A 25,676-nucleotide genomic window follows, 5' to 3' on the forward strand; every position below is an offset into this window, starting at 1 on the left:
TCTGGAAGCATTCTGTAATCTGTGGACCTTCAGAGTATTGATGAAACACAAAAATTGCATCGGAATTGAACACAATAAGCACCATGCGGACTTTTCTACATGGGAGTAATGTCCTAAACTGTCTACGTTTTGATCGTTAACTGTAAGACTAGTAGTAGTTTCTGAAGCACTCGTGGAGGCATTCTGTAATCTGTGGACATTCAGAGTGTTGATGAAACACAGGAATTGAATCGGCATTGAACACAATAAGCACCATGCGGACATTACTCCATGGGAGTAATGTCTTAAACTGTCTACGCTTTGATCGTTCACAGGAAGACTAGTTGTAGTTTCCAAAGCACATCTGGAGGCATTCTGTAATCTCTGGACGTTCAGAGTGTTGATGAATCACAGAAAATGCATCGGCATTGAACACAACAAGCTCCATGTGGTCTTTTATCCATGGGAGTAATGTCTTCAACTGGCTATGCTTTGATCGTTTACTGGAAGACTAGTAGTAGTTTCCGAAGCACATCTGGATTCATTCTGTAATCTGTGGACCTTTAGAGTGTTGATGAAACACAGAAATTGCGTCGGCATTGAACACAATAAGCACCATGCGGACTTTTCTCCATGGGAGTAATGTCTTACACTGTCTACGCTTTGATCGTACACTGGAAGACTAGTAGTAGTTTCCGAAGCACATCTGGACTCATTCTGTGATCTGTGGACCTTCAGAGTGTTGATGAAACACTGATATTTAATCGGCATTGAACACTATAAGCACCATGCGGACTTTTCATCATGGGAGTAATGTCTTAAACTGTCTACGCTTTGATCGTTCCCTGGAAGACTAGTAGTAGTTTCCGAAGCATATCTGGATGCATTCTGTAATCTGTGGACCTTCAGAGTGTTGATGAAACACAAAAAATGCATCTGCATTGAACACAATAAGCACCATGCGGACTTTTCTCCATGGAAGTAATGTCTCAAACTGTCTACGATTTGATCGTTCCCTGGAAGACTAGTAGTAGTTTCCGAAGCACATCTGGACTCATTCTGTAATCTGTGGACCTTCAGAGTGTTGATGAAACACAGAAATTGCATCGGAATTGAACACAATAAGCACCATGCGGACATTACTCCATGGGAGTAATGTCTTAAACTGTCTACGCTTTGATCGTACACTGGAAGACTAGTAGTAGTTTCCGAAGCACATCTGGAGGCATTCTGTTATCTGTGGACCTTCAGAGTGTTGATGAAACACAGAAATTGTATCGGCATTGAACACAACAAACACCATGTGGAGGTTTCTCCATGGGAATAAAGTCTTAAACTGTCTATGCTTTGATCGTTTACTGGAAGACTAGTAGAAGTTTCCGAAGCACATCTGGAGGCATTCTGTAATCTGTGGACTTTCAGAGTGTTGATGAAACATCGAAATTGCATCGGCATTGAACACAATAAGCACCATGCGGACTCTTTTCCATGGGAGTAATGTCTTACACTGTCTACGCTTTGATCGTTCACTGGAAGACTAGTAGTAGTTTCCGATGCATATCTGGATGCATTCTGAAATCTGTGGACCTTCAGCGTGTTGATGAAACACAAAAATTGCATCGGCTTTGAACACAATAAGCACCATGCGAACTTTTCTGATGGGAGTAATGCCTTAAACTGTCTACGCTTTGATCGTACACTGGAAGACCAGTAGTACTTTCCGAAGCACATCTGGAAGCATTCTGTAATCTGTGGACCTTCAGAGTATTGATGAAACACAAAAATTGTCTCGGCATTGAACACAATCAGCACCATACGGGCTTTTCTCCATGGTAGTAATGTCTTAAACTGTCTACGCTTTGATCGTACATTGGAAGACTAGTAGTAGTTTCCGAAGCACATCTGGAGGCATTCTGTATGCTGTGGACCTTCAGAGTGTTGATGAAACACAGAAATTGCATCGGCATTGAACACAATAAGCTCCATGTGGTCTTTTCTCCATGGGAGTAATGTCTTAAACTGTCTATGTTTAATCGTTTACTGGAAGACTAGTAGTAGTTTCCGAAGCACATCTGGAGGCATTCTGTAATCTGTGGACCTTCAGAGTGTTGATGAAACACAGAAATTGCATCGGAATTGAACATAATAAGCACCATGCGGACTTTTCTCTATGGGAGTAATGTCTTATACTGTCTACGCTTTGATCGTTCACAGGAAGACTAGTAGTAGTTTCCAAAGCACATCTGGAGGCATTCTGTAATCATTGGACCTACAGAGTGTTGATGAATCACAGAAATTGCATCGGCATTGAACACAACAAGCTCCATGTGGTCTTATCTCCATGGGAGTAATGTCTTCAACTGTCTATGCTTTGTTCGTTTACTGGAAGACTAGTAGTAGTTTTCCGAAGCACATCTGGATTCATTCTGTAATCTGTGAACCTGCAGAGTGTTGATGAAACACAGAAATTGCATCGGCATTGAACACAATTAACACCGTGCGGACTTTTCTCCATGGGAGTAATGTCTTAAACTGTCTACGCTTTGATCGTTCACTGGAAGACTAGTAGTAGTTTCCGAAGCACATCTGTAGGCATTGTGTAATCTGTGGAACTTCAGAGTGTTGATGAAACACAGAAATTGCGTCGGCATTGAACACAATAAGCACCATGCGGACTTTACTCCATGGGAGTAATGTCCTAAACTGTCTACGCTTTGATCGTACACTGGAAGACTAGTAGTAGTCTCCGATGCACATCTGGAGGCATTCTGTAATCTGTGGACCTTCAGAGTGTTGATGAAACACAGAAATTTAATCGGCATTAAACACTATAAGCACCATGCGGACTTTTCTCCATGAGACTAATGTCTTAAACAGTCTACGCTTTGATCGTTCCCTGGAACACTAGTAGTAGTTTCCGAAGCACATCTGGATGCATTCTGTATTCTGTGGACCTTCAGAGTGTTGATGAAACACCGAAATTGCAACGGCATTGAACACAATAAGCACCATGTGGACTCTTCTCCATGGGAGTAATGTCTTAAACTGTCTACGCTTTGATCGTACACTGGAAGACCAGTAGTACTTTCCGAAGCACATCTGGAAGCATTCTGTAATCTGTGGACCTTCAGAGTATTGATGAAACACAAAAATTGCATCGGAATTGAACACAATAAGCACCATGCGGACTTTTCTACATGGGAGTAATGTCCTAAACTGTCTACGTTTTGATCGTTAACTGTAAGACTAGTAGTAGCTTCTGAAGCACTCGTGGAGGCAATCTGTAATCTGTGGACATTCAGAGTGTTGATGAAACACAGGAATTGAATCGGCATTGAACACAATAAGCACCATGCGGACATTACTCCATGGGAGTAATGTCTTAAACTGTCTACGCTTTGATCGTTCACAGGAAGACTAGTTGTAGTTTCCAAAGCACATCTGGAGGCATTCTGTAATCTCTGGACGTTCAGAGTGTTGATGAATCACAGAAAATGCATCGGCATTGAACACAACAAGCTCCATGTGGTCTTTTATCCATGGGAGTAATGTCTTCAACTGTCTATGCTTTGATCGTTTACTGGAAGACTAGTAGTAGTTTCCGAAGCACATCTGGATTCATTCTGTAATCTGTGTACCTTCAGTGTGTTGATGAAACACAGAAATTGCATCGGCATTGAACACAATAAACACCATGCGGACTTTTCTCCATGGGAATAATGACTTAAACTGTCTACGCTGTTATCGTTCACTGGAAGACTACCAGTAGTTTCCGAAGCTCATCTGGACTCATTCTGTAATCTGTGGACCCTCAGAGTGTTGATAAAACTTAGATATTGCATCGGCATTGAACACAATAAGCACCATGCGGATTTTTCTCCATGGGAGTAATGACTTAAACTGTCTACGCTTTGATCGTTCCCTGGAAGACTAGTAGTAGTTTCCGAAGCACATCTGGATGCATTCTTTCATCTGTGGACCTTCAGAGTGTTGATGAAACACAAAAATTATATCGGCATTGAAAACAATAAGCACCATGCGGACTTTTCTCCATGGGAGTAATGTCTTAAACTGTCTACGCTTTGATTGTTCCCTGGAAGACTAGTAGTAGTTTCCGAAGCACATCTGGATGCATTCTGTAATCTGTGGACCTTTAGAGTGTAATGAAACACAGAAATTCAATCGGCATTGAACACAATAAGCACCATGCGGACTTTTCGCCATGGGAGTAACGTCTTAAACTGTCTACGTTTTGATCGTACACTGGAAGACTAGTAGTAGTTTCCGAAGCACATCTGTAGGCATTGTGTAATCTGTGGAACTTCAGAGTGTTGATGAAACACAGAAATTGCGTCGGCATTGAACACAATAAGCACCATGCGGACTTTACTCCATGGGAGTAATGTCCTAAACTGTCTACGCTTTGATCGTACACTGGAAGACTAGTAGTAGTCTCCGATGCACATCTGGAGGCATTCTGTAATCTGTGGACCTTCAGAGTGTTGATGAAACACAGAAATTTAATCGGCATTAAACACTATAAGCACCATGCGGACTTTTCTCCATGAGACTAATGTCTTAAACAGTCTACGCTTTGATCGTTCCCTGGAACACTAGTAGTAGTTTCCGAAGCACATCTGGATGCATTCTGTATTCTGTGGACCTTCAGAGTGTTGATGAAACACCGAAATTGCAACGGCATTGAACACAATAAGCACCATGTGGACTCTTCTCCATGGGAGTAATGTCTTAAACTGTCTACGCTTTGATCGTACACTGGAAGACCAGTAGTACTTTCCGAAGCACATCTGGAAGCATTCTGTAATCTGTGGACCTTCAGAGTATTGATGAAACACAAAAATTGCATCGGAATTGAACACAATAAGCACCATGCGGACTTTTCTACATGGGAGTAATGTCCTAAACTGTCTACGTTTTGATCGTTAACTGTAAGACTAGTAGTAGTTTCTGAAGCACTCGTGGAGGCAATCTGTAATCTGTGGACATTCAGAGTGTTGATGAAACACAGGAATTGAATCGGCATTGAACACAATAAGCACCATGCGGACATTACTCCATGGGAGTAATGTCTTAAACTGTCTACGCTTTGATCGTTCACAGGAAGACTAGTTGTAGTTTCCAAAGCACATCTGGAGGCATTCTGTAATCTCTGGACGTTCAGAGTGTTGATGAATCACAGAAAATGCATCGGCATTGAACACAACAAGCTCCATGTGGTCTTTTATCCATGGGAGTAATGTCTTCAACTGTCTATGCTTTGATCGTTTACTGGAAGACTAGTAGTAGTTTCCGAAGCACATCTGGATTCATTCTGTAATCTGTGTACCTTCAGTGTGTTGATGAAACACAGAAATTGCATCGGCATTGAACACAATAAACACCATGCGGACTTTTCTCCATGGGAGTAATGTCTTAAACTGTCTACGCTTTGATCGTTCACTGGAAGACTAGTAGTAGTTTCCGAAGCACATCTGTAGGCATTGTGTAATCTGTGGACCTTTAGAGTGTTGATGAAACACAGAAATTGCGTCGGCATTGAACACAATAAGCACCATGCGGACTTTTCTCCATGGGAGTAATGTCTTACACTGTCTACGCTTTGATCGTACACTGGAAGACTAGTAGTAGTTTCCGAAGCACATCTGGACTCATTCTGTGATCTGTGGACCTTCAGAGTGTTGATGAAACACAGATATTTAATCGGCATTGAACACTATAAGCACCATGCGGACTTTTCACCATGGGAGTAATGTCTTAAACTGTCTACGCTTTGATCGTTCCCTGGAAGACTAGTAGTAGTTTCCGAAGCATATCTGGATGCATTCTGTAATCTGTGGACCTTCAGAGTGTTGATGAAACACAAAAAATGCATCTGCATTGAACACAATAAGCACCATGCGGACTTTTCTCCATGGAAGTAATGTCTCAAACTGTCTACGATTTGATCGTTCCCTGGAAGACTAGTAGTAGTTTCCGAAGCACATCTGGATGCATTCTGTATTCTGTGGACCTTCAGAGTGTTGATGAAACACCGAAATTGCATCGGCATTGAACACAATATGCAGCATGTGGCCTTTTCTCCATGGGAGTAATATCTTAAACTGTCTACGCTTTAATCGTACACTGGAGGACCAGTAGTAGTTTCCGAAGCACATCTGGAAGCATTGTGTAATCTGTGGACATTCAGAGTATTGATGAGACACAAAAATTGCATCGGCATTGAACACAATAAGCACCATGCGGACTTTTCTCCATGACAGTAATGTCCTAAACTGGCTACGATTTGATCGTACACTGTAAGACTAGTAGTAGTTTCCGAAGCACATCTGGAGGCATTGTGTAATCTGTGGACCTTCAGAGTGTTGATGAAACACAGAAATTGCGGCGGCATTGAACACAATAAGCACCATGCGGACTTTTCTCCATGGGAGTAATGTCTTACACTGTCTACGCTTTGATCGTACACTGAAAGACTAGTAGTAGTTTCCGAAGCACATCTGGACTCATTCTGTAATCTGTGGACCTTCAGAGTGTTGATGAAACACAGAAATTGCATCGGAATTGAACATAATAAGCACCATGCGGACTTTTCTCCATGGGAGTAATGTCTTAAACTGTCTACGCTTTGATCGTTCACAGGAAGACTAGTAGTAGTTTCCAAAGCACATCTGGAGGCATTCTGTAATCTCTGGACCTTCAGAGTGTTGATGAATCACAGAAATTGCATCGGCATTGAACACAACAAGCTCCATGTGGTCTTTACTCCATGGGAGTAATGTCTTCAACTGTCTATGCTTTGTTCGTTTACTGGAAGACTAGTAGTAGTTTCCGAAGCACATCTGGATTCATTCTGTAATCTGTGGACCTTCAGAGTGTTGATGAAACACAGAAATTGCATCGGCATTGAACACAATAAACACCATGCGGACTTTTCTCCATGGGAGTAATGTCTTAAACTGTCTACGCTTTGATCGTTCACTGGAAGACTAGTAGTAGTTTCCGAAGCACATCTGTAGGCATTGTGTAATCTGTGGACCTTCAGAGTGTTGATGAAACACAGAAATTGCGTCGGCATTGAACACAATAAGCACCATGCGGACTTTTCTCCATGGGACTAATGTTTTAAACAGTCTACGCTGTGATCGTTCACTGGAAGACTACCAGTAGTTTCCGAAGCACATCTGGAGGCATTCTGTAATCTGTGGACCTTCAGAGTGTTGATAAAACACAGATATTGCATCGGCATTGAACACAATAAGCACCATGCGGATTTTTCTCCATGGGAGTAATGTCTTAAACTGTCTACGCTTTGATCGTTCCCTGGAAGACTAGTAGTAGTATCCGAAGCACATCTGGATGCATTCTTTCATCTGTGGACCTTCAGAGTGGTGATGAAACACAAAAATTACATCGGCGTTGAACACAATAAGCACCATGCGGACTTTTCTCCATGGGAGTAATGTCTTAAACTGTCTACGCTTTGATTGTTCCCTGGAAGACTAGTAGTAGTTTCCAAAGCACATCTGGATGCATTCTGTAATCTGTGGACCTTCAGAGTGTAATGAAACAAAGAAATTCAATCGGCATTGAACACAATAAGCACCATGCGGACTTTTCTCCATGGGAGTAATGTCTTAAACTGTCTACGCTTTGATCGTACACCGGAAGACTAGTAGTAGTTTCCGAAGCACATCTGTAGGCATTGTGTAATCTGTGGAACTTCAGAGTGTTGATGAAACACAGAAATTGCGTCGGCATTGAACACAATATGCACCACGCGGACTTTTCTCCATGGCAGTAATGTCCTAAACTGTCTACGCTTTGATCGTACACTGGAAGACTAGTAGTAGTCTCCGATGCACATCTGGAGGCATTCTGTAATCTGTGGACCTTCCGAGTGTTGATGAAACACAGAAATTTAATCGGCATTAAACACTATAAGCACCATGCGGACTTTTCTCCATGAGACTAATGTCTTAAACAGTCTACGCATTGATCGTTCCCTGGAAGACTAGTAGTAGTTTCCGAAGCACATCTGGATGCATTCTGTATTCTGTGGACCTTCAGAGTGTTGATGAAACACCGAAATTGCAACGGCATTGAACACAATAAGCACCATGCGGACTTTTCTCCATGACAGTAATGTCCTAAACTGTCTACGATTTGATCGTACACTGTTAGACTAGTAGTAGTTTCCGAAGCACATCTGGAGGCATTCTGTAATCTGTGGACCTTCAGAGTGTTGATGAAACACAGAAATTGCATCGGAATTGAACATAATAAGCACCATGCGGACTTTTCTCCATGGGAGTAATGTCTTAAACTGTCTACGCTTTGATCGTTCACAGGAAGACTAGTAGTAGTTTCCAAAGCACATCTGGAGGCATTCTGTAAACTCTGGACCTTCAGAGTGTTGATGAATCACAGAAATTGCATCGGCATTGAACACAACAAGCTCCATGTGGTCTTTTCTCCATGGGAGTAATGTCTTCAACTGTCTATGCTTTGTTCTTTTACTGGAAGACTAGTAGTAGTTTCCGAAGCTCATCTGGATTCATTCTGTAATCTGTGGACCTTCAGAGTGTTGATGAAACACAGAAATTGCATCGGCATTGAACACAATAAACACCATGCGGACTTTTCTCCATGGGAGTAATGTCTTAAACTGTCTACGCTTTGATCGTTCACTGGAAGACTAGTAGTAGTTTCCGAAGCACATCTGTAGGCATTGTGTAATCTGTGGACCTTCAGAGTGTTGATGAAACACAGAAATTGCGTCGGCATTGAACACAATAAGCACCATGCGGACTTTTCTCCATGGGACTAATGTCTTAAACTGTCTACGCTGTGATCGTTCACTGGAAGACTACCAGTAGTTTCTGAAGCATATCTGGAGGCATTCTGTAATCTGTGGACCTTCAGAGTGTTGATAAAACACAGATATTGCATCGTCATTGAACACAATAAGCACCATGCGGATTTTTCTCCATGGGAGTAATGTCTTAAACTGTCTACGCTTTGATCGTACACTGGAAGACCAGTAGTACTTTCCGAAGCACATCTGGAAGCATTCTGTAATCTGTGGACCTTCAGAGTATTGATGAAACACAAACATTGCATCGGAATTGAACACAATAAGCACCATGCGGACTTTTCTACATGGGAGTAATGTCCTAAACTGTCTACGCTTTGATCGTTAACTGTAAGACTAGTAGTAGTTTCTGAAGCACTCCAGGAGGCATTCTGTAATCTGTGGACATTCAGAGTGTTGATGAAACACAGGAATTGAATCGGCATTGGACACAATAAGCACCATGCGGACTTTACTCCATGGGAGTAATGTCTTACACTGTCTACGCTGTGATCGTACACTGGAAGACTAGTAGTAGTTTCCGAAGCACATCTGGACTCATTCTGTAATCTGTGGACCTTCAGAGTGTTGATGAAACACAGATATTTAATCGGCATTGAACACTATAAGCACCATGCGGACTTTTCACCATGGGAGTAATGTCTTAAACTGTCTACGCTTTGATCGTTCCCTGGAAGACTAGTAGTAGTTTCCGAAGCATATCTGCATGCATTCTGTAATCTGTGGACCTTCAGAGTGTTGATGAAACACAAAACATGCATCTGCATTGAACACAATAAGCACCATGCGGACTTTTCTCCATGGAAGTAATGTCTCAAACTGTCTACGCTTTGATCGTTCCCTGGAAGACTAGTAGTAGTTTCCGAAGCACATCTGGATGCATTCTGTATTCTGTGGACCTTCAGAGTGTTGATGAAACACCGAAATTGCATCGGCATTGAACACAATATGCACCATGTGGCCTTTCCTCCATGGGAGTAATATCTTAAACTGTCTACGCTTTAATCGTACACTGGAGGACCAGTAGTAGTTTCCGAAGCACATCTGGAAGCATTCTGTAATCTGTCGACATTCAGAGTGTTGATGAGACACAAAAATTGCATCGGCATTGAACACAATGAGCACCATGCGGACTTTTCTCCATGACAGTAATGTCCTAAACTGTCTACGATTTGATCGTACACTGTAAGACTAGTAGTAGTTTCCGAAGCACATCTGGAGGCATTCTGTAATCTCTGGACCTGCAGAGTGTTGATGAAAAACAAAAATTGCATCGGCATTGAACACAATAAGAACCATGCGGACTTTACTCCATGGGAGTAATGTCTTACACTGTCTACGCTGTGATCGTACACTGGAAGACTAGTAGTAGTTTCCGAAGCACATCTGGACTCATTCTGTAATCTGTGGACCTTCAGAGTGTTGATGCAACACAGGAATTGAATCGGCATTGAACACAATAAGCACCATGCGGACTTTTCTCCATGGGAGTAATGTCTTAAACTGTCTACGCTTTGATCGTTCACTGGAAGACTAGTAGTAGTTTCCGAAGCACATCTGGAGGCATTCTGTGATCTCTGGACCTTCAGAGTGTTGATGAAACACAAAAATTGCATCGGCATTGAACACAATAAGAACCATGCGGACTTTTTTCCATGGGAGTAATGTCTTAAACTGTCTACGCTTTGATCGTACACTGGAAGACTAGTAGTAGTTTCCGAAGCACATCTGGAGGCATTCTGTTATCTGTGGACCTTCAGAGTGTTGATGAAACACAGAAATTGTATCGGCATTGAACACAACAAGCACCATGTGGAGTTTTCTCCATGGGAATAAAGTCTTAAACTGTCTATGCTTTGATCGTTTACTGGAAGACTAGTAGTAGTTTCCGAAGCACATCTGGAGGCATTCTGTAATCTGTGGACCTTCAGAGTGTTGATGAAACATAGAAATTGCATCGGCATTGAACACAATAAGCACCATGCGGACTTTTCTCCATGGGAGTAATGTCTTAAGCTGTCTACGCTTTGATCGTTCACTGGAAGACTAGTAGTAGTTTCAGAAGCACAGCTGGATGCATTCTGTAATCTGTGGACCTTCAGAGTGTTGATGAAACACAAAAATTGCATCGGCGTTGAACTCAATAAGCACCATGCGGACTTTTCTCCATGGGAGTAATGTCTCAAACTGACTACGCTTTTATCGTTCCCTGGGAGACTAGTAGTAGTTTCCGAAGCACATCTGGAGACATTCTGTAATCTGTGGACCTTCAGAGTGTTGATGAAACACAGAAATTGCATCGGCATTGAACACAATAAACACCATGCGGACTTTTCTCCATGGGAGTAATGTCTTAAACTGTCTACGCTTTGATCGTTCACTGGAAGACTAGTAGTAGTTTCCGAAGCACATCTGTAGGCATTGTGTAACCTGTGGACCTTCAGAGTGTTGATGAAACACAGAAATTGCGTCGGCATTGAACACAATAAGCACCATGCCGACTTTTCTCCATGGGACTAATGTCTTAAACTGTCTACGCTGTGATCGTTCACTGGAAGACTACCAGTAGTTTCCGAAGCACATCTGGAGGCATTCTGTAATCTGTGGACCTTCAGAGTGTTGATAAAACACAGATATTGCATCGGCATTGAACACAATAAGCACCATGCGGATTTTTCTCCATGGGAGTAATGTCTTAAACTGTCTACGCTTTGATCGTTCCCTGGAAGACTAGTAGTAGTTTCCGAAGCACATCTGGATGCTTTCTTTCATCTGTGGACCTTCAGAGTGTTGATGAAACACAAAAATTACATCGGCATTGAACACAATAAGCACCATGCGGACTTTTCTCCATGGGAGTAATGTCTTAAACTGTCTACGCTTTGATTGTTCCCTGGAAGACTAGTAGTAGTTTCCGAAGCACATCTGGATGCATTCTGCAATCTGTGGACCTTCAGAGTGTAATGAAACACAGAAATTCAATCGGCATTGAACACAATAAGCACCATGCGGACTTTTCTCCATGGGAATAATGTCTTAAACTGTCTACGCTTTGATCGTACACTGGAAGACTAGTAGTAGTTTCCGAAGCACATCTGTAGGCATTGTGTAATCTGTGGAACTTCAGAGTGTTGATGAAACACAGAAATTGCGTCGGCATTGAACACAATATGCACCACGCGGACTTTTCTCCATGGGAGTAATGTCCTAAACTGTCTACGCTTTGATCGTACACTGGTAGACTAGTAGTAGTCTCCGATGCACATCTGGAGGCATTCTGTAATCTGTGGACCTTCAGAGTGTTGATGAAACACAGAAATTTAATCGGCATTAAACACTATAAGCACCATGCGGACTTTTCTCCATGGGAGTAAAGTCTTACACTATCTACGCTTTGATCGTACACTGGAAGACTAGTAGTTGTTTCCGAAGCACATCTGGACTCATTCTTTCATCTGTGGACCTTCAGAGTGTTGATGAAACACAGAAATTTAATCGGCATTGAACACTATAAGCACCATGCGGACTTTTCTCCATGGAAGTAATGTCTCAAACTGTCTACGCTTTGATCGTTCCCTGGAAGACTAGTAGTAGTTTCCGAAACACATCTGGATGCATTCTGTATTCTGTGGACCTTCAGACTGTTGATGAAACACCGAAATTGCATCGGCATTGAACACAATATGCACCATGTGGCCTTTTCTCCTTGGGAGTAATATCTTAAACTGTCTACGCTTTAATCGTACACTGGAGGACCAGCAGTAGTTTCCGAAGCACATCTGGAAGCATTCTGTAATCTGTGGACATTCAGAGTATTGATGAGACACAAAAATTGCATCGGCATTGAACACAATAAGCACCATGCGGACCTCTCTCCATGACAGTAATGTCCTAAACTGGCTACGATTTGATCGTACACTGTAAGACTAGTAGTAGTTTCCGAAGCACATCTGGAGGCATTCTGTAATCTCTGGACCTTCAGAGTGTTGATGAAAAACAAAAATTGCATCGGCATTGAACACAATAAGCACCATGGGGACTTTTCAACATGGGAGTAATGTCTTAAAGTGTCTACGCTTTGATCGTTCACTGGAAGACTAGTAGTAGTTTCCGAAGCACTTCTGGAGGCATTCTGTAATCTGTGGACCTTCAGAGTGTTGATGCAACACAGGAATTGAATCGGCATTGAACACAATAAGCACCATGCGGACTTTTCTCCATGGGAGTAATGTCTTAAACTGTCTACGCTTTGATCGTTCACTGGAAGACTAGTAGTAGTTTCCGAAGCACATCTGGAGGCATTCTGTGATCTCTGGACCTTCAGAGTGTTGATGAAACACAAAAATTGTATCGGCATTGAACACAATAAGAACCATGCGGACTTTTTTCCATGGGAGTAATGTCTTAAACTGTCTACGCTTTGATCGTACACTGGAAGACTAGTAGTAGTTTCCGAAGCACATCTGGAGGCATTCTGTTATCTGTGGACCTTCAGAGTGTTGATGAAACACAGAAATTGTATCGGCATTGAACACAACAAGCACCATGTGGAGTTTCCTCCATGGGAATAAAGTCTTAAACTGTCTATGCTTTGATCGTTTACTGGAAGACTAGTAGTAGTTTCCGAAGCACATCTGGAGGCATTCTGTAATCTGTGCACCTTCAGAGTGTTGATGAAACATAGAAATTGCATCGGCATTGAACACAATAAGCACCATGCGGACTTTTCTCCATGGGAGTAATGTCTTAAACTGTCTACGCTTTGATCGTTCACTGGAAGACTAGTAGTAGTTTCAGAAGCACAGCTGGATGCATTCTGTAATCTGTTTACCTTCAGAGTGTTGATGAAACACAAAAATTGTCTCGGCATTGAACACAATCAGCACCATGCGGGCTTTTCGCCATGGTAGTAATGTCTTAAACTGTCTACGCTTTGATCGTACACTGGAAGACTAGTAGTAATTTCCGAAGCACATCTGGAGGCATTCTGTAATCTGTGGACCTTCAGAGTGTTGATGAAACACAAGAATTGAATCGGCATTGAACATAATAAGCACCATGCGGACTTTTCTCCATGGGAGTAATGTCTTAAATTATCTACGCTTTGATCGTTCACTGGAAGACTAGTAGTAGTTTCCGAAGCACATCTGGAGGCATTCTGTGATCTCTGGACCTTCAGAGTGTTGATGAAACACAAAAATTGCATCGGCATTGAACACAATAAGCACCATGCGGACTTTTCTCCATGGGAGTAATGTCTTAAACTGTCTACGCTTTGATCGTTTACTGGAAGACTAGTAGTAGTTTCGGAAGCACAGCTGGATTCATTCTGTAATCTGTGGACCTTCAGAGTGTTGATGAAACACAAAAATTGCATCGGCATTGAACTCAATAAGCACCATGCGGACTTTTCTCCATGGGAGTAATGTCTCAAACTGACTACAATTTGATCGTTCCCTGGGAGACTAGTAGTAGTTTCCGAAGCACATCTATAGACATTCTGTAATCTGTGGACCTTCAGAGTGTTGATGAAACACAAAAATTGCCTCGGCATTGAACACAATCAGCAACATGCCGGCTTTTCTCCATTGTAGTAATGTCTTAAACTGTCTACGATTTGATCGTACACTGGAAGACTAGTAGTAGTTTCCGAAGCACATGTGGAGGCATTCTGTAATCTGTGGACCTTCAGAGTGTTGATGAAACACAGAAATTGCATCGGCATTGAACACAATAAGCTCCATGTGGTCTTTTCTCCATGGGAGTAATGTCTTAAACTGTCTATGCTTTGATCGTTTACTGGAAGACTAGTAGTAGTTTCCGGAGCACATCTGGAGGCATTCTGTAATCTGTGGACCTTCACAGTGTTGATAAAACACAGAAATGGCATCGGAATTGAACATAATAAGCATCATGCGGACTTTTCTCCATGGGAGTAATGTCTTAAACTGTCACGCTTTGATCGTTCACAGGAAGACTAGTAGTAGTTTCCAAAGCACATCTGGAGGCATTCTGTAATCTCTGGACCTTCAGAGTTTTGATGAATCACAGAAATTGCATCGGCATTGAACACAACAAGCTCCATGTGGTCTATTCTCCATGGGAGTAATGTCATCAACTGTCTATGCTTTGATCGTTTACTGGAAGACTAGTAGTAGTTTCCGAAGCACATCTGGATTCATTCTGTAATCTGTGGACCTTCAGAGTGTTGATGAAACACAGAAATTGCATCGGCATTGAACACAATAAACACCATGCGGACTTTTCTCCATGGGAGTAATGTCTTAAACTGTCTACGCTTTGATAGTTCACTGGAAGACTAGTAGTAGTTTCCGAAGCACTTCTGGAGGCATTCTGTAATCTGTGGACCTTCAGAGTGTTGATGAAACACAAAAATTGCGTCGGCATTGAACACAATAAGCACCATGCGGACTTTTCTCCATGGGAGTAATGTCTTAAACTGTCTACACTGTGATCGTTCACTGGAAGACTACCAGTAGTTTCCGTAGCACATCTGGAGGCATTCTGTAATCTGTGGTCCTTCAGAGTGTTGATGAAACACAGAAATTGCATCGGCATTGAACACAATAAACACCATGCGGATTTTTCTCCATGGGAGTAATGTCTTAAACTGTCTACGCTTTGATCGTTCCCTGGAAGACTAGTAATAGTTTCCGAAGCACATCTGGATGCATTCTTTAATCTGTGGACCTTCAGAGTGTTGATGAAACACAAAAATTACATCGGCATTGAACACAATAAGCACCATGCGGACTTTTCTCCATGGGAGTAATGTCTTAAACTGTCTACGCTTTGATTGTTCCCTGGAAGACTAGTAGTAGTTGCCGAAGCACATCTGGATGCATTCTGTAATCTGTGGACCTTCAGAGTGTAATGAAACACAGACATTCAATCGGCATTGAACACAATAAGCACCGTGCGGACTTTTCTCCATGGGAGTAATGTCTTAAACTGTCTACGCTTTGATCGTTTACTGGAAGACTAGTAGTAGTTTCCGAAGCACATCTGGATGCATTCTGTAATCTGTGGACCTTCAGAGTGTTGATGAAACACAAAAATTGCATCGGCATTGAACTCAATAAGCACCATGCGGACTTTTCTCCATGGGAGTAATGTCTCAAACTGTCTACGCTTTGATCGTTCCCTGGAAGACTAGTAGTAGTTTCTGAAGCACATCTGGAGGCATTCTGTAATCTGTGGACCTTCAGAGTGTTGATGAAACACAAAAATTGCATCGGCATTGAACACAATAAGCACCATGGGGGCTTTTCTCCATGGTAGTAATGTCTTAAACTGTCTACGCTTTGATCGTACACTGGAAGACTAGTAGTAGTTTCCGAAGCACATCTGAAGGCATTCTGTAATCTGTGGACCTTCAGAGTGTTGATGAAACACAGAAACTGCATCGGCATTGAACACAACAAGCACCATGTGGTGTTTTCTCCATGGGAGTAATGTCTTAACCTTCCTATGCTTTGATCGTTTACTGGAAGACTAGTAGTAATTTCGGAAGCACATCTGGAGGCATTCGGTAATCTGTGGACCTTCCGAGTGTTGATGAAACACAGAAATCGCATCGGCATTGAACACAATAAGCACAATGCGGACTTTTCTCCATGGGAGTAATGTCTTAAACTGTCTACGCTTTGATCGTACACTGGAAGACTAGTAGTAGTTTCCGAAGCACATCTGCAGGCATTGTGTAATCTGTGGAACTTCAGTGTTGATGAAACACAGAAATTGCGTCGGCATTGAACACAGTAAGCACCATGCGGGCTTTTCTACATGGGAGTAATGTCCTAAACTGTCTACGCTTTGATCGTTCCCTGTAAGACTAGTAGGAGTTTCTGAAGCACTCCTGGAGGCATTCTGTAATCTGTGGACATTCAGAGTGTTGATGAAACACAGGAATTGAATCTTCATTGAACACAATAAGCACCATGCGGACTTTTCTCCATGGGAGTAGTGTCTTAAACTGTCTACGCTTTGATCGTTCACAGGAAGACTAGTAGTAGTTTGCAAAGCACATCTGGAGGCATTCTGTAATACCTGGACCTTCAGAGTGTTGATGAATCACAGAAATTGCTTCGGCATTGAACACAACAAGCTCCATGTGGTCTTTTCTCCATGGGAGTAATGTCTTTAACTGTCTATGCTTTGATCGTTTACTGGAAGACTAGTAGTAGTTTCCGAAGCTCATCTGGATTCATTCTGTAATCTGTGGACCTTCAGAGTGTTGATGAAACACAGAAATTGCATCGGCATTGAACACAATAAACACCATGCGGACTTTTCTCCATGGGAGTAATGTCTTAAACTGTCTACGCTTTGATCGTTCACTGGAAGACTAGAAGTAGTTTCCGAAGCACATCTGTAGGTATTGTGTAATCTGTGGACCTTCAGAGTGTTGATGAAAGACAGAAATTGCATCGGCATTGAACACAATAAGCACCATGGGGACTTTTCCCCATGGGAGTAATGTCTTAAAGTGTCTACGCATTGATCGTTCACTGGAAGACTAGTACTAGTTTCCGAAGCACTTGTGGAGGCATTCTGTAATCTGTGGACCTTCAGAGTGTTGATGAAACACAAAAATTGCATCGGCATTGAACACAATAAGCACCATGCGGACTTTTCTCCATGGGAGTAATATCTTAAACTGTCTACGCTTTAATCGTACACTGGAGGACCAGTAGTAGTTTCCGAAGCACATCTGGATGCATTCTGTAAACTGTGGACATTCAGAGTATTGATGAGACACAAAAATTGCATCGGCATTGAACACAATAAGCACCATGCGGACTTTTCTCCATGACAGTAATGTCCCAAACTGTCTAATATTTGATCGTACACTGTAAGACTAGTAGTAGTTTCCGAAGCACATCTGGAGGCATTCTGTAATCTGTGGACCTTCAGTGTTGATGAAACACAAAAATTGCATCGGCATTGAACACAATAAGCACCATGGGGACTTTTCCCCATGGGGGTAATGTCTTAAAGTGTCTACGCTTTGATCGTTCACTGGAAGACTAGTAGTAGTTTCCGAAGCACTTCTGGAGGCATTCTGTAATCTGTGGACCTTCAGAGTGTTGATGAAACACAGGAATTGAATCGGCATTGAACACAATAAGCACCATGCGGACTTTTCTCCATGGGAGTAATGTCTTAAAATGTCTACGCTTTGATCGTTCACTAGAAGACTAGTAGTAGTTTCCGAAGCACATCTGGAGGCATTCTGTGATCTCTGGACCTTCAGAGTGTTGATGAAACACAAAAATTGCATCGGCATTGAACACAATAAGAACCATGCGGACTTTTCTCCATGGTAGTAATGTCTTAAACTGTCTACGCTTTGATCGTACACTGGAAGACTAGTAGTAGTTTCCGAAGCACATCTGAAGGCATTCTGTAATCTGTGGACCTTCAGAGTGTTGATGAAACACAGAAATTGCATCGGCATTGAACACAATAAGCACAATGCGGACTTTTCTCCATGGGAGTAATGTCTTAAACTGTCTACGCTTTGATCGTACACTGGAAGACTAGTAGTAGTTTCCGAAGCACATCTGCAGGCACTGTGTAATCTGTGGAACTTCAGTGTTGATGAAACACAGAAATTGCGTCGGTCATTGAACACGATAAGCACCATGCGGGCTTTTCTACATGGGAGTAATGTCGTAAACTGTCTACGCTTTGATCGTTCCCTGGAAGACTAGTAGTAGTTTCTGAAGCACATCTGGAGGCATTCTGTAATCTGTGGACCTTCAGAGTGTTGATGAAACACAAAAATTGCATCGGCATTGAACACAATAAGCACCATGGGGGCTTTTTTCCATGGTAGTAATGTCTTAAACTGTCTACGCTTTGATCGTACACTGGAAGACTAGTAGTAGTTTCCGAAGCACATCTGAAGGCATTCTGTAATCTGTGGTCCTTCAGAGTGTTGATGAAACACAGAAATTGCATCGGCATTGAACACAACAAGCACCATGTGGTGTTTTCTCCATGGGAGTAATGTCTTAACCTTCCTATGCTTTGATCGTTTACTGGAAGACTAGTAGTACTTTCGGAAGCACATCTGGAGGCATTCGGTAACCTGTGGACCTTCCGAGTGTTGATGAAACACAGAAATTGCATCGGCATTGAACACAATAAGCACAATTCGGACTTTTCTCCATGGGAGTAATGTCTTAAACTGTCTACGCTTTGATCGTACACTGGAAGACTAGTAGTAGTTTCCGAAGCACATCTGGAGGCATTTTGTAATCTCTGGACCTTCAGAGTTTTGATGAATCACAGAAATTGCATCGGCATTGAACACAACAAGCTCCATGTGGTCTTTTCTCCATGGGAGTAATGTCTTCAACTGTCTATGCTTTGATCGTTTACTGGAAGACTAGTAGTAGTTTCCGAAGCACATCTGGATTCATTCTGTAATCTGTGGACCTTCAGAGTGTTGATGAAACACAGAAATTGCATCGACATTGAACACAATAAACACCATGCGGACTTTTCTCCATGGGAGTAATGTCTTAAACTGTCTACGCTTTGATAGTTCACTGGAAGACTAGTAGTAGTTTCCGAAGCACTTCTGGAGGCATTCTGTAATCTGTGGACCTTCAGAGTGTTGATGAAACACAAAAATTGCGTCGGCATTGAACACAATAAGCACCATGCGGACTTTTCTCCATGGGAGTAATGTCTTAAACTGTCTACACTGTGATCGTTCACTGGAAGACTACCAGTAGTTTCCGTAGCACATCTGGAGGCATTCTGTAATCTGTGGTCCTTCAGAGTGTTGATGAAACACAGAAATTGCATCGGCATTGAACACAATAAACACCATGCGGATTTTTCTCCATGGGAGTAATGTCTTAAACTGTCTACGCTTTGATCGTTCCCTGGAAGACTAGTAATAGTTTCCGAAGCACATCTGGATGCATTCTTTAATCTGTGGACCTTCAGAGTGTTGATGAAACACAAAAATTACATCGGCATTGAACACAATATGCACCATGCGGACTTTTCTCCATGGGAGTAATGTCTTAAACTGTCTACGCTTTGATTGTTCCCTGGAAGACTAGTAGTAGTTGCCGAAGCACATCTGGATGCATTCTGTAATCTGTGGACCTTCAGAGTGTAATGAAACACAGACATTCAATCGGCATTGAACACAATAAGCACCGTGCGGACTTTTCTCCATGGGAGTAATGTCTTAAACTGTCTACGCTTTGATCGTTTACTGGAAGACTAGTAGTAGTTTCCGAAGCACATCTGGATGCATTCTGTAATCTGTGGACCTTCAGAGTGTTGATGAAACACAAAAATTGCATCGGCATTGAACTCAATAAGCACCATGTGGACTTTTCTCCATGGGAGTAATGTCTCAAACTGTCTACGCTTTGATCGTTCCCTGGAAGACTAGTAGTAGTTTCTGAAGCACATCTGGAGGCATTCTGTAATCTGTGGACCTTCAGAGTGTTGATGAAACACAAAAATTGCATCGGCATTGAACACAATAAGCACCATGGGGGCTTTTCTCCATGGTAGTAATGTCTTAAACTGTCTACGCTTTGATCGTACACTGGAAGACTAGTAGTAGTTTCCGAAGCACATCTGAAGGCATTCTGTAATCTGTGGACCTTCAGAGTGTTGACGAAACACAGAAATTGCATCGGCATTGAACACAACAAGCACCATGTGGTGTTTTCTCCATGGGAGTAATGTCTTAACCTTCCTATGCTTTGATCGTTTACTGGAAGACTAGTAGTACTTTCGGAAGCACATTTGGAGGCATTCGGTAATCTGTGGACCTTCCGAGTGTTGATGAAACACAGAAATCGCATCGGCATTGAACACAATAAGCACAATGCGGACTTTTCTCCAAGGGAGTAATGTCTTAAACTGTCTACGCTTTGATCGTACACTGGAAGACTAGTAGTAGTTTCCGAAGCACATCTGCAGGCATTGTGTAATCTGTGGAACTTCAGTGTTGATGAAACACAGAAATTGCGTCGGCATTGAACACAATAAGCACCATGCGGGCTTTTCTACATGGGAGTAATGTCCTAAACTGTCTACGCTTTGATCGTTCCCTGTAAGACTAGTAGGAGTTTCTGAAGCACTCCTGAAGGCATTCTGTAATCTGTGGACATTCAGAGTGTTGATGAAACACAGGAATTGAATCTTCATTGAACACAATAAGCACCATGCGGACTTTTCTCCATGGGAGTAGTGTCTTAAACTGTCTACGCTTTCATCGTTCACAGGAAGACTAGTAGTAGTTTGCAAAGCACATCTGGAGGCATTCTGTAATACCTGGACCTTCAGAGTGTTGATGAATCACAGAAATTGCTTCGGCATTGAACACAACAAGCTCCATGTGGTCTTTTCTCCATGGGAGTAATGTCTTTAACTGTCTATGCTTTGATCGTTTACTGGAAGACTAGTAGTAGTTTCCGAAGCTCATCTGGATTCATTCTGTAATCTGTGGACCTTCAGAGTGTTGATGAAACACAGAAATTGCATCGGCATTGAACACAATAAACACCATGCGGACTTTTCTCCATGGAAGTAATGTCTTAAACTGTCTACGCTTTGATCGTTCACTGGAAGACTAGAAGTAGTTTCCGAAGCACATCTGTAGGCATTGTGTAATCTGTGGACCTTCAGAGTGTTGATAAAAGACAGAAATTGCATCGGCATTGAATACAATAAGCACCATGGGGACTTTTCCCCATGGGAGTAATGTCTTAAAGTGTCTACGCTTTGATCGTTCACTGGAAGACTAGTACTAGTTTCCGAAGCACTTCTGGAGGCATTCTGTAATCTGTGGACCTTCAGAGTGTTGATGAAACACAAAAATTGCATCGGCATTGAACACAATAAGCACCATGCGGACTTTTCTCCATGGGAGTAATGTCTTAAACTGTCTACGCTTTTATCGTTCCCTGGAAGACTAGTAGTAGTTTCCGAAGCACATCTGGAGGCATTCTGTAATCTGTGGACCTTCAGAGTGTTGATGAAACACAGGAATTGAATCGGCATTGAACACAATAAGCACCATGCGGACTTTTCTCCATGGGAGTAATGTCTTAAACTGTCTACGCTTTGATCGTTCACTTTAAGACTAGTAGTAGTTTCCGAAGCACATCTGGAGGCATGCTGTGATCTCTGGTCCTTCAGAGTGTTGATGAAACACAAAAATTGCGTCGGCATTGAACACAATAAGAACCATGCAGACTTTTCTCCATGGGAGTAATGTCTTAAACGGTCTACGCTTTGATCGTACACTGGAAGACTAGTAGTAGTTTCCGAAGTACATCTGGAGGCATTCTGTTATCTGTGGACCTTCAGAGTGTTGATGAAACACAGAAATTGTATCGGCATTGAACACAACAATCACCATGTGGAGTTTTCTCCATGGGAGTAATGTCTTAAACTGTCTATGCTTTGATCGTTTACTGGAAGACTAGTAGTAGGTTCCGAAGCACATCTGGAGGCATTCTGTAATCTGTGGGCCTTCAGAGTGTTGATGAAACATAGAAATTGCATCGGCATTGAACACAATACGCACCATGCGGACTTTTCTCCATGACAGTAATGTCTTAAACTGTCTACGCTTTGATCGTTCACTGGAAGACTAGTAGTAGTTTCAGAAGCACAGCTGGATGCATTCTGTAATCTGTGGACCTTCAGAGTGTTGAAGAAACACAAAAATTTCATCGGCATTGAACGCAATAAGCACCATGCTTACTTTTCTCCATGGGAGTAATGTCTCAAACTGACTACGCTTTGATCGTTCCCTGGAAGACTAGTAGTAGTTTCCGAAGCACATCTGGAGACATTCTGTAATCTGTGGACCTTCAGAGTGTTGATGAAACACAGGAATTGAATCGGCATTGAACACAATAAGCACCATGCGGGCTTTTCTCCATGGTAGTAATGTCTTAAACTGTCTACGCTTTGATCGTACACTGGAAGACTAGTAGTAGTTTCCGAAGCACATCTGGAGGCATTCTGTAATCTTTGGACCTTCAGAGTGTTGATGAAACACAGAAATTGCATAGGCATTGAACACAACAAGCTCCATGTGGTCTTTTCTCCATGGGAGTAGTGTCTTAAACTGTCTATGCTTTGATCGTTTACCGGAAGACTAGTAGTAGTTTCCGAAGCACATCTGGAGGCATTCTGTAATCTGTGGACCTTCAGAGTGTTGATGAAACACAGAAATTGCATCGGAATTGAACATAATAAGCACCATGGGGGCTTTTCCAAATGGGAGTAATGTCTTAAAGTGTCTACGATTTTGATCGTTCACTGGAAGACTAGTAGTAGTTTCCGAAGCACTTCTTGAGGCATTCTGTAATCTGTGGACCTTCAGAGTGTTGATGAAACACAGGAATTGAATCGGCAGTGAACACAATAAGCACCATGCGGGCTTTTCACCATGGGAGTAATGTCTTAAACTGTCTACGCTTTGATCGTTCACAGGAAGACTAGTAGTAGTTTCCGAAGCACATCTGGAGGCATTCTGTGATCTCTGGACCATCAGAGTGTTGATGAAACACTAAAATTGCATCGGCATTGAACACAATAAGAACCATGCGGACTTTTCTCCATGGGAGTAATGTCTTAAACTGTCTACGCTTTAATCGTACACTGGAGGACCAGTAGTAGTTTCCAAAGCACATCTGGAAGCATTCTGTAATCTGTGGACATTCAGAGTATTGATGAAACACAAAAATTGCATCGGCATTGAACACAATAAGCACCATGCGGACTTTTCTCCATGAATGTAATGTCCTAAACTGTCTACGATTTGATCGTACACTGTAAGACTAGTAGCAGTTTCCGAAGCACATCTGGAGGCATTCTGTAATCTGTGGACCTTCAGAGTGTTGATGAAACACAAAAATTGCATCGGCATTGAACACAATAAGCACCATGGGGACTTTTCCCCATGGGAGTAATGTCTTAAAGTGTCTACGATTCTGATCGTTCACTGGAAGACTAGTAGTAGTTTCCGAAGCACTTCTGGAGGCATTCTGTAATCTGTGGACCTTCAGAGTGTTGATGAAACACAGGAATTGAATCGACATTGAACACAATAAGCACCATGCGGGCTTTTCACCATGGGAGTAATGTCTCAAACTGTCTACGTTTTGATCGTTCACAGGAAGACTAGTAGTAGTTTCCGAAGCACATCTGGAGGCATTCTGTGATCTCTGGACCATCAGAGTGTTGATGAAACACTAAAATTGCATCGGCATTGAACACAATAAGAACCATGCGGACTTTTCTCCATGGGAGTAATGTCTTAAACTGTCTACGCTTTGATCGTACACTGGAAGACTAGTAGTAGTTTCCGAAGCACATCTGGAGGCATTCTGTTATCTGTGGACCTTCAGAGTGTTGATGAAACACAGAAATTGCATCGGCATTGAACACAACAAGCACCATGTGGAGTTTTATCCATGGGAGTAATGTCTTAAAGTGTCTATGCTTTGATCGTTTACTGGAAGACTAGTAGTAGTTTCCGAAGCACATCTGGAGGCATTCTGTAATCTGTGGACCTTCAGAGTGTTGATGAAACATAGAAATTGCATCGGCATTGAACACAATAAGCACCATGCGGACTTTTCTCCATGGTAGTAATGTCTTAAACTGTCTACGCTTTGATCGTTCACTGGACGACTAGTAGTAGTTTCAGAAGTTTATCTGGATGCATTCTGTAATCTTTGGACCTTCAGATTGTTGATGAAACACAAAAATTGTATCGGCTTGACCACAATAAGCACCATGCGGACTTTTCTCCGTGGGAGTAATGCCTTAAACTGTCTACGCTTTGATCGTTCCCTCGAAGACTAGTAGTAGTTTCCGAAGCACATCTGGATGCATTCTGTAATCTGTGGACCTTCAGAGTGTGATGAAACACAGAAATTGCATCGGCATTGAACACAATAAGAACCATGCGGACTTTTCTCCATGGGAGTAATGTCTTAAACTGTCTACGCTTTGATCGTACACTGGAAGACTAGTAGTAGTTTCCGAAGCACATCTAGAGGCATTCTGTAATCTGTGGACCTTCAGAGTGTGATGAAACACAGAAATTGAATCGGCATTGAACACAATAAGCACCATGCGGACTTTTCTCCATGGGAGTAATGTCTTCAACTGTCTACGCTTTGATCGCTCCCTATAAGACTAGTAGTAGTTTCCGAAGCACATCTGGATGCATTCTGTAATCTGTGCACCATCAGAGTGTGATGAAACACAGAAATTGAATCGGCATTGAACACAATAAGCACCATGGGGACTATTGTCCATGGGAGTAATGTCTTAAACTGTCTACGCTATGATCGTTCCCTGGAAGACTAGTAGTAGTTTCCGAAGCACATCTGGAGGCATTCTGTAATCTGTGGACCATCGGGGTGTTTATGAAACACAAAAATTGCATCGGCATTGAACTCAATAAGCACCATGCGGACTTTTCTCCATGGAAGTAATGTCTAAAACTGTCTACGCTTTGATCGTAACCTGGAAGACTAGTAGTAGTTTCCGAAGCACATCTGGAGGCATTCTGTAATCTGTGGATCTTCAGAGTGTTGATGAAACACAAAAATTGCATCGGCATTGAACACAACAAGCACCATGTGGTCTTTTCTCCATGGGAGTAATGTCTTAAACTGTCTATGCTTTGATCGTTTACTGGAAGACTAGTAGTAGTTTCCGAAGCACATCTGGAGGCATTCTGTAATCAGTGGAGCTTCAGAATTTTGAT

This window comes from Schistocerca gregaria, chromosome 9 (assembly GCF_023897955.1).
Source record: "Schistocerca gregaria isolate iqSchGreg1 chromosome 9, iqSchGreg1.2, whole genome shotgun sequence".
In the NCBI taxonomy this organism is placed as follows: domain Eukaryota; kingdom Metazoa; phylum Arthropoda; class Insecta; order Orthoptera; family Acrididae; genus Schistocerca; species Schistocerca gregaria.